This window comes from Vipera ursinii, assembly GCF_947247035.1.
Source record: "Vipera ursinii genome assembly, chromosome: 1".
Classification (NCBI taxonomy): Eukaryota; Metazoa; Chordata; class Lepidosauria; order Squamata; family Viperidae; genus Vipera; species Vipera ursinii.
Genome location: NC_139512.1, coordinates 29,634,356 through 29,649,243, shown reverse-complemented (window position 1 = coordinate 29,649,243; position 14,888 = coordinate 29,634,356). Strand labels below are relative to the sequence as shown.

At 37.7% G+C, this 14,888-nt stretch overlaps 1 protein-coding gene across 6 annotated transcripts in view; it reads right to left on the bottom strand.

Annotated features, from left to right (window-relative positions):
• The window catches only part of BRF1 (BRF1 general transcription factor IIIB subunit), a 224,397-nt gene that overhangs the window by 105,449 nt on the left and 104,060 nt on the right, over positions 1-14,888 (bottom strand). The window lies entirely within an intron of this gene.

Sequence of the window (14,888 nt, the reverse complement as noted above, 5' to 3'; positions counted from 1 at the left end):
AAAAAGGCACAGCACACCAACATCAAAACCTCATCCCCACTGTAAAACATGGCGGAGGGAGCATCATGCTTTGGGGCTGCTTTGCTGCCTCAGGGCCTGGACGGACTGTTGTCATTGATGGGAAAATGAATTCGAGTTTATCAGGACATTTTGCAGGAAAATGTACGACCATCTGTCTGCCAACTGAAGCTCCGCAGAGGATGGGTGATGCAACAGGACAATGACCCAAAGCATACAAGTAATTCAACAAAACAATGGCTTCAACAGAACAGAATACGCCTTCTGGAGTGGCCCAGTCAGAGTCCTGACCTCAACCCGACTGAAATGCTGTGGCATGACCTTAAGAGAGTGATTCACACCAGACATCCCAAGAATATTGCTACACTGAAACAGTTTTGTGAAGAGGAGTGGTCCAAAATTACTCCAGATCGTTGTGCAGGTCTGATCTGCAACTACAGGAAACGTTTGGTTGAGGTTATTACTGCCAAAGGAGGGTCAACCAGTTATTAAGTCCAAAGGTTCACATACTTTTTCCACCCTGCACTGTGAATGTTTCCATCTTATATTCAATTAAAACATGACAACAGCTAATGTTTGCATAGTATTATTTTAAGCAGACTGTGTTTTTCTATTGTTGTGACTTACATGACGTTTAGAGTGCATTTTATGGCCAATTCATGTAAAACTCCACGTAATCCCAAAGGGTTCACATACTTTTTCTTGCAACTGTAGCTTCCGGACATAATACCTATTTTTTTCCTGCAACCACTGTAATCTTCCCACCAACTGGCATAATACAAGTTTTACATTATAAAAATATATAGCCTTCTATACAGTAAATACTTATATAGTTGTTGTTATACACACACACATGCAAACACATACATTTACATATATAAATGCTATTAAAAACTAGTGTTTTGTTAAGAAATATTAACTACAATTTTAATGATGTTAATTATTGTGTATGTGTCCTTTTTGTTTCTCTAAAAGAAGAGTAGAGTTAAAATAAACATAGAAATACAGGCTATAAAGATGTTAAAAATAATTCAAAAGAGAAGAGGATTAGAGGGAAAGAGAAGAGGATTAGATGTCTTGGAATATAATAAAATTGCCTTCAAGTAGATATGTATTTAACAGAAATTTTAGCATGGCAATAAGGCATATGACTTATTAGCAAATAAATTAAAAAAGAAAGCTTCACAGATTAAAATAACCCAGTTAAAGTATATTCAGAGAGAAATGTTAAAATAAATAGATAAATGAAGTATACAGCTTTATGCTAACTGTATTCATCAGAGCATGTACATTTAAATAAAATAAATGATTTTCTACACTCAATTACCGTCACTCCCAGATAAGAAGTTCATATAAAATATTGCAACCAACTATCTTCCAAAGAAATAGAAAAGTAATTAAATAAAGTTGATGGTATTACTTTAACTGTTTATAAAAATATTTCAAAAATAATTGCCCTCTATTTTAATTCTTTTGTTTGACTGAGTACTACAGGATAATCACATCTCTGATTCATGTTATCAAGCCTGGTTAGTCATGATACCAAAAAGTTACAAAGACAGCTGAATCCTATCAACCAAATGAAATTTGAATAAAATCAAAAGATTTTTATAGTTTATTTATTTCTCTGAGTGAGGGTAGCTTCCCCGCCGTCTTGAAAGAGGCGGTGGTGAGGCCTCTCCTCAAGAAGCCTGCCTTGGACCCAGCTGTATTGAACAACTTCCGTCCAGTCTCCAACCTTCGCTTTCTTGCGAAGGTTGTTGAGAGTGTGGTGGCGCATCAGCTCCCTCTGGTCCTGGATGAAGCGGATTATCTAGACCCGTACCAATCGGGTTTCAGGCCCGGGCACAGCACGGAGACGGCATTGGTCGCGCTGGTGAATGATCTCTGGAGGGCTCGGGACAGGGGATATTCCTCTGTTCTAGTCCTATTAGACCTCTCGGCGGCTTTCGATACCATCGACCATGGTATCCTGCTGCGGCGTCTCAGGGGATTGGGAGTGGGAGGCACAGTTTTACAGTGGTTCTCCTCCTATCTCCGGGGACGTTCGCAGTCGGTGTTGGCAGGAGGACAGAGGTCGACCGCGAGGTCTCTCATTTGTGGAGTTCCTCAGGGGTCGGTCCTCTCGCCTCTCCTGTTCAACATCTACATGTAACCGCTGGGTGAGATCATTCGTGGCTTTGGAGTTGGGTATCATCAGTACGCTGATGATACCCAACTTTTCTTTTCGACCCCAAACCACCCCAGTGATGCCCTCAACGTGATGTCCCGGTGCCTGGAGGCGGTTCGGGTCTGGATGGGGAGGAACAGACTCCAACTCAACCCCGACAAGACTGAGTGGCTTTGCATACCTTCATCCCGGGTTTATTTGGATATTCCACCTCTGGCTATGGGGGGTGAACTATTACCCCCCGTAGACAGGGCTCGCAACTTGGGAGTCCTCCTAGATTCACGGCTCACCTTGGAAGACCATATAGGAGCTGTGACTAGGGGGGCCTTCGCCCAGGTTCGCCTGGTGCGCCAGTTGCGGCCCTATCTTAGCCGGGATGATTTGTGCACGGTCACTCATGCGCTCGTGTCCTCTCGTCTGGACTACTGCAACGCTCTCTACATGGGGCTGCCCTTGAGGACCACCCGGAAGCTCCAACTGGTACAGAATGCAGCCGCGAGAGTTGTGTTGGGAGTCTCCCGATACTCCCACGTTACACCGCTGCTCCGTGAGCTGCATTGGTTGCCAGTTGTCTTCCGGGTGAGATTCAAGGTACTGGTAACAGTGTTCAAAGCCCTTCATGGCATGGGGCCGGAGTACCTTAGGGAACATCTGCTGCCGGCATCAAGCTCCCTGCGCCCTGTGCGTTCCCACAGAGAGGGCCTCCTCAGGGTGCCACCGATCAGAGAATGTCGATTGGTGGCCCCCAGGGGGAGATCCTTCTCTGTGGGCGCTCCGGAGCTGTGGAACCAGCTATCGGTAGAGCTCCGGATGGCGCCCGATCTTCGCTCCTTTCGCCGCGACCTCAAGACGTTTCTGTTTGTACAAGCCGGCCTAGCCTGATGGGGATTGGTGGGGTTTTTTAATTTTGTGCTTTAATTTTAACTTGGTGTTTTAGAATTTTATTCCAACTGTTTTAATATGGGCAATTATTTAATCTTGTTTTAACGTTTGTATTTAGTATTTTATTCTGCCCTGTGAACCGCCCTGAGTCCTCAGGGAGAAGGGCGGTATACAAATATTATTAAATTAAATTAAATTAAATTAAAAAGATTAAGCAAGTTTATATAAATTTGGAACAACATAGATTTACTAACGGTGGACAGATAGCAGATTCTATTAGAATTTTAAATTGTATTTTTAATGAGAAATGCACCAAAAATCCACTAATCATTTTAACTTTAAATATTAAAAGTTTTTGACCAAATATAATGGCCCTATCTATTTCATCTTGTATATTAGTATCAAATGGGAAAAATTAATCTCATTCAACAGTTACATAGTAAAACCTCTAGTTTGGATTTAGATAAAATTTTGTAATTCAGAGTATTTCACAATATGAGAGGTAGTTTACTAAGCAGAGCTATCCAGCTTCGCCACAATTGTTCATTTAGATATACAACTCATGGCTCCCAAATTAATGTCTATGGTTAAATACTTAAGCATCGCAAGTAATTACATAAAGGGGAATTAAAATGTCCTTTAAATTAATTAGATTAAATAAACTAAGTTACATCTTGTAATGTAAAATTATATCTTGTTGTGATCTCAATATGAAGTTGAGATCAATTTTTATTTCTGGGATATATTGCTGATATCAAGATGTCTTTATTTCCTAAGGTCTTGTATCTGCTTTATTTATTTATTGGCAACTAATCTGTCTTCATCCACAATTGCTTCATAGCTTGGGACCAGCTCAAGAGAAGGCTATTTCCCATATACTATATAGACCAGCGCCCCCCATCTTTAGGCACAAGGGACCAGTTCCATGGAGACAGGTTTTTCCACAGACTGGAGGGGACATGGTGTTGTGTGCTACCTGCATCCTGCCAATGGGGCATTGCTTGTTTATGTGGCCCAGTTTCTGGCATGCCACTGACCAGTGCCAGACTGAGGGTTGGGGACCCCTGATACAGACCCTTTGATACAGATGGAAGGAAATTTCAGGGGGAAAAATCTGTCCTGTAATTCTAATGTCCAAATAAATTTGTAATATTAGAAATGCAAGCCATGTAGGGCATTAAACATTAAGCCAATGTCTTATACAGTGCTTTGTGAGCAACTGGCAATCAGGCAGATGTTATTTGATTTGTCGTATGTGATATAATTAACTGCACTTCTGGATACTTTTTAAGAGTAACTCCATTTTAATTTGGAGGGTGCAGCACACATATTTGGTTATATGACCGAAAGTTCACTGATACAATGTTAGATACAGCCCACATAACAACAGTCATGTCTCATCTACCTCTGCTTAAGGTGCAAGGAACAGTGTGCTAATCTGTTAATCTATGTTGCTCCTCATACTGCATCATAAAGTGTTTCTCAAAAACTAATTAAATAATTAATTAAATAATTAAAATAAACTAATAGCAGCTATAAATTTAAACAACATAAAACATATTAACAAAAAGGAAACCAACACTGTATCATACATCGAAAATTCATGTAAGTAAGATGTGATGGGACAGATAGACAGTCCAAGCAGGTTCCTAAAGGATCTAATACTAGGCATTTCACAAACTTCAGAAAAGAGAACACTTCAGAGGAAGTACCCCAAAAAGGCACCCAGTGAGTAGCTACATAGATTTGGCTAATCTTGGCACACACAGGTGGACATTTTGAGGACTTTGGTAAACATATATATCTGCCATTGCAAGGGTGATATCTTCTCTTAGGACCTTACATGGGAAAAAGTAAAATGAATAAGGCATAAAAAGGTTGAACAACTAAAAAGACCTCCATCAATAATTTTAATAAGTGGGCAGCTTTTGCTGAGAAGGCAATGGCTTTCAGATATCCCAATAATGCAATAAGCATGCTCTTTACTTTGAATCCAAGGATGGTTGATCCCCATTTATGGAAGAAGAAAATGTCCCTATAGGACATGAAAGAATATATGTTTTGCATCTACCAGATTTTTTATTAAAAAGGCAGAAGTCCTCACCATGCAAAACCATGATTTGTACTGTTCATAATAAATTTGATCATAATAAATATTCATTGCTACATGCCATGAGGAAGAAATTCTTGGAGACCCATTTCTTCCTTTCTTATTTATACATCAATGTAGTCATTGGGCAAAAAAATGAAGCAACAGAATCAGATGAAATGTAATGACTTTGTGACGCTAAAAGGCAAAAGTGATGTGGACTATTGCCTAAAAGGAATGAGCATGAAAATACTGAGTATTGCCTGAAATATTTATTATCAATGTAACCAACTATTTGCTAAAAAAAAACAGAAATTCCTGAAAGAAACTGGAAAATAGCACTTACTCTAAAGAAATAGACTTTTTCTCATGTCTTACTGGAAGAAAATTGAGATGGTACCTAAATTGGATCATTGTCCATCACAATGGCAAAAAGTGTACAATTCACCCAGTGATACAATTTCATCATTTTACGTATTTTTAATTTAGAAAAAAAATTGGTCTGTATCCAATGAAATTCATAGCCAGATACCAAATAAAGCTACGTTATTTCCATTCATAACCAACATTCTTTTTTTTGGATAACGTCCCAAATTCCAATGTCAGCCATCTGCTTGACAGCTGATTTAAAATCTATCATAACTGACACATATCTACTAACCACCAATATTGTATGATTTTTTTCTCCCAGAGATATATAATATAACCTTATCTTGTTTAATACAAAGCTCATGATAAATTTCAAATTTGGCACACTATACAATAAAAAACTGAACAACACTCTTTTCCACCCTCGAAAGCATCTTTTGTTATTTCACAGAGGGTTTGCTAGGATCTGTAATTTACATGAACTCATTTACCTCTTCACAGGCCTACAGCTGAAGCAATTGTCATTTTATACAAATGCATTATGCATTTTCCAGTGACTACCAATGCAGGCTAAAGATGTGTATAGCTTATAAAGTAATACTAGAGGTTGAAAATGCCTTCAGTTCTTGGCTACAAGTTCATGCAACAACACATGCCTTTGATTCAATGTACCCACCCTTACATTCTATGCTGAGAAAATATTCATGGCTTGTGATGAGAGGATCGGGAAGTAGAAATAACCACACTGTTACACCCTAAGCAATATTTCAGAAACATAGTGACATTAATAGAATACAGGCATGAAGGAGCACATCTATATTCCAAACCGGAAAGTTCTTGAGGGTCATCTTCCTCTCCTTATCTGGAATTGAGAGTTCATGCTGTCCTCTTGTTCCAAGCCCCCAGATTATGGATAGGAACCTTTCCCATTTAGTAAAAGTTACATGGACTCCACTCATCCAGCCTAGTCACTTGTTTCTGCTAAGCAGGACACAAGATAGAAATTTCCTTATCAAGCTGAGAGTTTGGCTGTATAGGACACAGTACAGTACATCTAGGCAACCTTGGTTCTTTTAATGACTCGTGGACTTCAACTCTGGGAGTTGAAGTCAATGAGTCATAAAAGAGCCAAGGTTGCCTATCCCTGATCTAGCCCTTGTCATATGACCATTTGTTTAACCACAGTCTATTATTACAAAGTTTTGGAAAGGGTAATTCATGGTCTGTAAAGCACTTCTGGCCATCGCAAAACACTGTACTGCCACTCCTGTGGTCGTGTGATTACAATCTGGGTGCTTTTTCAACCTGGTCACACTTATGGCTACAATCATGTGATCACCATTGGCAATCTTTTCTGCTGGCTTCCCCAGAAAGGCAAAGTCAACGAAGCAGCTTGCAACATGGAAGGTTGGAAGCTGTTACTGTCTACTGAGAGAATTTCTTGTAGTCTCTGGGAGCTAGCTGAAAGAGCTGCCTACCAAGGGGGAGCTGAACTTTTCTGGCAAGGTGCAGAAACTCAGATCCTGAAGACTTGATCCTCCATTCCATTGGAGGACTTACCTCCCAGATATTGAGGTGGGGGGAGCTAAACTCCTTCAGCAGGCAACTCTTTCAGCCATCCCCCCCCAAGACAAGAGGCAATTGAAATCCAATCAGACAGCAGATAGGCAGTGGAGTAAGGTAAGATCATGAGGTGTCTCAGACAGGTGGGGGAGGCAGCACCCAAGGGTCTCTTTGTTCAGGGACTGAAAATCCTGCTTGGATTTCAGTGAAGAGGATTTTCAACTTCTGAGTAGAGAGGCAGCACAATAAAGAAACAAGCACACAGGAGGATGGGGAAAGCCCTGGGAAGTCCAGCACTGGCCACACATGAGTATCTCTCCACTCAGAGCCTGAAAATTTTACATAGATTTCAGCAGGGAAGATTTTCAGCTCCTGGGCCTTCTAATGCCCCTCACCCCAGTCATCCCACATTCCTAAACTGGGATTATGTCCACCTAACAACTTACAAGATTATTTAACAATTGCAACCAGTAATGCCAGGATTGCAGTCAAGTGAAGCACTCACATAAGCATCTTACTTAAAAAGCCACTTTGTTCAACAGCTTGTCAAAAAGTGAGGACAACTGCATGTCTCTAGTCTATAGCTTATGATCTCAAGTTCCTGGCTCTCATCTCACAATTGCCTTTATCACAATTCTGGCATTGGTCAAAAATGGACTCTTGTATCTCTCATTTTCTTTATATACTGTAAACTTTCTTGACTCAATGTCACACTAAATTTCTGAGAGAGATTTATTTTAGAGACATTATTTAAAATATGAACCCTCTTTTTGTGACTCTTGAAGCCTCTTCTGGTAAAAAATACTAAAACGTGACAACACTTTTCTGACACGCTGAGATGGGAAACACACGAAACTTAAAATGCAAGCCCTAAAATAGGCCTATCACAATTTAAAAACGTCAGGAAGCTTCTAGAACATTTTTCAAAACTTAATACATCCACAAGTGTGATGGGAGCCCATGTGCCCACAGACGTCTCCAATGATTGTCTGTGCTTGATTTAACTATATTATTTAAAGGCAAACTATATGCTGAATGGAAATCAAGAATCATATTTTAAAAAATTAAAGGCCCCTCCTCTTATCAGCACTTTTTTGGGGTTAAAAACTAAGGAATTTTTGTGTGTGTAATCCATGAATGCCAACTCTCCAGCTCTGTAGAAATTAGGAATTACTGTCCTTTCCCTCATTGAGTTCCCTTAAACTGCTTGCAGAAGGCATGTATTTTCACTAAACTGACTCTCAGAGGAGCTAATGTAAGAGACCTGTCAATGTAAGAGACCTGTCAATATTTAGCTACTTTTGATTCTCATTGTGGGAGGTGTAAATTTATTCCTATCATTGCTTTGTTGATTCATTTGACCATGTTGGATAACTGCAAATATGAGTCTGATACCCAGCAGTCTTTCTTATCACCTATCTTCTCTCCTGCAAACATTTTCTATTTTGCCTTAGGAACTACTCTTTTACAATCTAGTCTAGAGTGTAAAGGCAACTTACTCTCTTGTTCCTTCCTTCTTTCCAAACATAGTTCCAAAAGAACTATGTTATTTAACAAGGAAGCATAACAGTATAGGTAACAAATCCTCAAAGGACTTCAATACCCAACAGAAGTTCAGATTGACCAAAAAAAATTGGAACACTTATAAATTGCTCACAAGCTCACACAGTGCCAGGTCAGTGGGCACATTTTTTTCTTTGTTTGAACTTCAATCTCTCTTATATTCTGGCTTGCAGAACAGTTAGGTTGAAGGTTTATCATATACGGTAAGTAGAGTATTTCTTACCCCTTATATTCTGCACCCCAAAAACATTCTTTTCCTCTGACACCCATGAGCGACAAGAGAAATTGTTTCCCTAATTCAGCAATCTTACATAGTACAGAAAGATCCATGTATATCCATAGAGATAATCTTCAGGGACACCTTTGCCCATCTTTCCTTGAAGAAACAGTTATCGTGATTCTGGCATGACAGCCAGCCATCCGGACACTGAAATATTTAAAATAACCATTTTTTTTCCTCATGACTTGCCCAGTTGTGACTTTGACCATCTGAATTGTTATATCCCCTTTGCTCCACATGGGAGGTTTTGGATACAGTTTCTTTGGACATTCTAACTGATTTATCAAATGTTACCCATCTGGATACCCTCTTGGAGATAGGTAATCTCTTTTCTCAAAAGGTCTATTTTATTTCCTGTTATCACCCCCCCTTCTGCCTCTGAAATGGCTCAACTGATCATTCAGGAGGTTTTCCAGAACCCATCATCTTATTTCTGAGGAGGGCCCACAACTCATAGCATCTTTTTGGAAACTCTAGAAAACTCCAGCAATTCTTACCCATCATCAATAATCAAGCAGAAAATCTGGAAGCACAAATGCTTCCTTTAAAGAAAAGCCTTCACTGCCATGTAAAGTACCAATCAGACAACTGACTTCACTTTTTACTTGTAGCTGAGTTTGGTAATCACAACTCAGTTCATGCCTCCACTCAGATTTCACCAGTTCAGATGCCTAAAGTTATCACCTACTTTTATTTACTGAACATTTCTTGCTTTCTTTCATTCCATAAGAAACATATTTTTCCAGGATCTTCAAACCACCTAGGAGCAACTGGATTGCACCCAGGTTCCAAGCATCTCTGTCAAAAAACAAAAACAAAAAAAACACCCCACATTGTTGCTAAAAATCACATCTGGCTTTCTTTCTCCCCTCCACAGAATTATTTAAAAAGTTGAACAACAAGCTTATTAATCCATTTCCTCTAAATGGGCAGATCAGTTCTGTAGCTTTCAGTCACAACTGAAACTACATGTATTTTTTCCCTCATTCACTCCTGGTCCTGAAATCCTACCACCAATGCCACTCCATCTTCAGAGTAGAATGAGTTGATGTAGGAGGAAAAGACTGGAGTATTTAATTCCTAGGCAATCAGGTGTTGACATTTGCCAGCAGTTCTGACTCCAAGGGGGATGCAGAAAGAGTTATTTGTACAAGTAATGAAGGAGACTATTCCAATTCAAAATGGGAGAGAGAGTTCTGGAGTCCTGTTGACAAATAGTAAAGATAAAAAATACTACTCCTTCCTTCTATCCAACTTCAGTGGAAGGAGGGAGAGACCCCAAACTAGACAGATCTCTTCAGTTAAAGAGGAAATGGGAATTTTTCTTTCTGTTATCCACAGTTAGGATTGCTCTGAAAGGGAGATGTCAACAGCTCCATTAAAGAAATGAAAATGGAACAAGGGGGGGGGGGGAGAAACACCACCTAGCCATCAAAAGTCAGAAAGATAAAGGGAAAGAAGTGTTGATGCCTCCAGATTTAAAGAGAAATATAAAGAAGAAGATATGGAAATGGTGTAAAGAGTGAAGCTGTTAACACAAGAACCATGAATTCGTTAGCTACTGAGAATGTTATGTTATGTTAAAAATGTAGCAGTTGCCTCACAATGCCAGCAAAGGAACAGCCAATAATCTGTTGATTCAGAAAGATGGAAGAGATTAGAATTAGCATCTAGGAGCACAAGTGTGTGTGTGGGGAGCGGTGCACACATACAAACACACACACACAAACAAACAAACTTTGATGCTAGTCAAAGTAGGAAGACAGGGAGATCTCTTTGTGGTATCATTCTTGTCTGCAAGGAAGAAACTAAACTAACTGTATCAGCTTTTTGCTAAGTAAGCCTGTTTCACAGTATCTAGAGATTTCTTATATGCCTGTGGAGAAGCTGCTGTATATGGAGTAACGCCACTGATCCAACTAAAAGAGTATTGGTTCAACAGGGGTCCTTTGCCTTAGACAGAGATGCCAATTACTGAATCTAGAGATTTTGAATTTAAAGTTTATTATCAAGAGTTCCTCTCTGGTAGTCTATGCTGAGAAAAACAAATGAGGAAGTCTATGCAGAAATTTCCCAGATAAAATCTCAGGTAACTTGTCAAAGGCATTCAATTCCATAAACAGATTCTTGCACAATTTAACAGAGCTACACGAAATAAGTACTTATTAATTCAACCAACTTCTACTTAATGACATTTTAAGAATCTAAATAGTTCAAGAAAAAAATATTGAGCTCAGGGAAGCTTAGTGAGAAAGGTTTGTTTTGAATGTGCCCTCTATAAATGCAATATAATGTGAGGTTATTTGAGAAACATCAATCATGTTTTATGGATCTGTGATAAATACAGCTATAATTATAGATCCTGGAAAATAATTCAGCTGTCACATTTACCTTGTCAAAGTAAATAACACTGTCAATTTAGTTGATGTGCATGACCTGAGTAAACATTTCAAAGCACATACTTTGTACTCATGCTCCTTCATTTTAAACAACTGCTCAACTGAATGTACTTCTTTTACAATTCAATGCATTTGCTATCACTCAAATAAAATGAAGTGTATACCAATAATCCTTCTGAATGATTTGGAAACTGTGCAAAATATCTTACTAGCTGTAAGCTTTATTACTGCCTTAAATCATCAGGTCTTAAGCTTAAATAAATTATAATGGTTTCAAAGAGAATTTTTACTATGCTTTAAGTTGCTCTGAGGCTTATAAATTCATAGAGGATAAGTCCACAAATCAGGAGGTTGATCAACTAAAAACCATTCAATTAGAATGACAAGCCTTTCAGTCTGCTAATGGCTGTAAGTCATGATAAGTCAAGAAGCAGCATGCTTCTAGTCAAGATTAATATAAAGAAGTGGGAGATAGTTATTGTCTTGATTCTGAGTTTTCAAAAGATATCTAGCCAACTACTGTGAGAAGTAGGATGCAGAATTAGTTGGATCCAGGTCTCCTAAAGCTCCAAAGGCTCTCCAGAATAATTTAGTTTTTAATAACACTTACAAAAAACTAGTAGCATGGGGGCTGATCATATTTCCAGAAGAGGCTGTTCTGTAATGCAGATGCTCCAATTGAAAGCTATTGATGGTTCCCCATCTTCACAAGCTGATGATGTAAGTTCTCTTAGGATATATGAATCGGATGCAAGACAATATTACCAGCTTCTAGCTGGTTTCTAGCTCCAAAAATTCCTGTTTGGGTAAATGGATTTCAACTTACAACCACAAGATTTGCATTACACCACTGTAAACATGGTCATAAAATCAGGTTGTCACATGAGTTCCTCAACTTATGACTGCCATGAATTATGATTGAAATTCTGGTCCCAATTATGATTGTAAGTGGAAGTCTACCTTTAAAGTAAATTGTAAATTGTAGGACTCCAGATAAGTACTGATGAGAGTATGTTTGAGAAATGTTCTGGAATAATAGAATCTTGGCAGTTGGAATTATATATTAGAAAGATGCACAGTTCTCCCTCAGACTCATATTATTACACTATCACTGTTCATTAATGCACAATGTGTAACTACCTCCAGCCTTTGGCCACCTATTTTAACATGAATTAACTTAGATGATCCAAATTCACTTTTTCTGACAGACGTTTTAGCCTTTTTCTTCATAATTAAATATATACCTTCACTTCTCTTCAGGTATGAATCAATTTCATGCCATAGATCTGATCACTTGGATTTCATATTTTTTCTATCCTTCTCCTTTCTCTTGGTTTCACAGATGCATAACAAAAAAAATTTATTTCTTGTATTTCCTTTGATCATTCATATGCTTTTTCATATATTCCCCTTGCAGTCTAAGTCACAATCTTCTATATGTATATATTGTGGTCATCACCAGATGGACTCAAAATATAGAACTCTGCTTGCCTTCATGATTTTGATCAACTGACACTTTCACACAAAATTATTTTAATATGATATAGAAGGTATAAACTAGGTACTAATACCAACAGTAGCTATGTCAAATGCAGCATTCTTTGCCAATAGTAAGGACAACAGCCAGTTTTGTCACATTTTGGCTGGTATGACACAAAAACAATCAATGTCAAATTTTATTCCAAGCATCTCAATTATTCTAGGCAAGGTAGAACACAAATCCAGAGACTACCTGCAAGTCAACTTCGAACTGCCTGTATCCCATCAATGATACACATGCATGATGCAAATCATTGTACATCATTTTACAGTAAGACAAAGATATAAATCCAAGATGCCTAGTGCAACAATTCACCTCAATTTGTGTATCAAAAAAGACTGCTCAATGGTGTGCTATGAAGTACAAGTTTAAATGAAATTATTTGATCCATTAGTTGACAGGAGTTACATGATAATGCAGAGAATATAGGAGGTGCCTTAGCTATACTGGATAAAAATTAGTGGCAAATTCCCTATAACCTTTGCCTATGCTTTCATAGCATGGGACATTAAAGGTGATATTCCTCATTATTTGCTCATCATGCCTCTTTAGCAACCACTATAAAATATTTAGCTCCAATATCAAAAAAGGAAATGGGCTTAACCCCCTAGAAAATTTGTTTCCTAAGAATAGGATGACCTTCGCAGCTGTGACAATCTTTATTTGAGCAGCTGCCCATAGCCATGTCAACTTTTTGATTTATGTAAGTAATGAGGGCTATGTTTTGCAGATTTGTTTACTTCAGAAATTTTGTGATTCTTATGCCATGTTTATTATAGGCTTTTTTATCCTCTCCTACATAGTTTATTTATACAAATGTTATACATTTGTTTGTTTATTTGTTATTTTTAATATGTATTGTAACTCAGTGATTTTGCATTGTGTGAGGCTATGACCTATAGTTATAAAAGTAGAAAAAATACTATCAAAAGTAATATTGGGGTATATTGATAAATAGCAATCATTCACTTAAACTATTTCTATTAATTTCAATGATTTAAAGCAAAATTTAAACTTTGTAAACACAGTAATTCAAAATGAATAGGTTAACACTAGAATTCTTTTACTTTCTAGTAAACAGGAAAACAGGAAGTTTTCTGTTACAATGGAACTTAGGGTTCCCTGTAAATGCAAATTATTAAAGAGAAAAATTGGTGTTACTAAGTGTTACTAAGTGTTATTAAGTTTGACAAGAAAAAAATAAGAAACTATATTTTATATCTAAAACAATAAGAATACCCGGACATCACTATCTTGCAATTTGAAATATGAAGCATCAAAAGGAAATTTTTAGTCACAGAATACTAGTATTACACAAATCCAAATTACATTATTTCAGAAAGTTGATACATTAGCATAAGCTGTGCTCTTGAAATTAAACAGTACTGGGGTTTAGTAGAAGTCTTTTATCCTCAGCAAACTGAATGGAGAATCAGCTTCCATTCTATCTAGCTGCAAAAAGTAAATATGTCCTATAAATTTTATTTAAACAACCCATAACACCAAAGTCTAAGTTTCCCAATATTTATGTTCAGCTTATTACTTTAAATAATAAAAAACAAAACAAAAAATAAAATACTATAAAGCTATTAAATCTTTAAATCCCTGTAGAAACCATGACATTTGAAACAGCTGTCATAACCACTAGTACTTGCAAAGATTTTGCATGAAGCTCCCTTTCCTGAAGGATGTCATTCCCCATTTATTTCAAAATAGGCAGGTATTTTATACAAAGAAAAAAATACATTTCCAGAAGTAATTTATGGAAAAGCCTACAGATTCAGGTGCACCATATATATGTGGCCTTTGGTTCGGAGCAACTGAATTAATATCTTTTCTTAAGATGTGATCTTGTAGATCCCATAAGCATTCAGAACAAGACTAAAGAAATACATTCATTACTGAGCTTTGGGCCAATATAAACCCATAAAATTGGATTTACCAAGCTTCTGCTCTGTAGTTTTAATTACAGCTGTGACTGGGAAGAAGTCTTTTTTCTAACAGGAAATGAAATA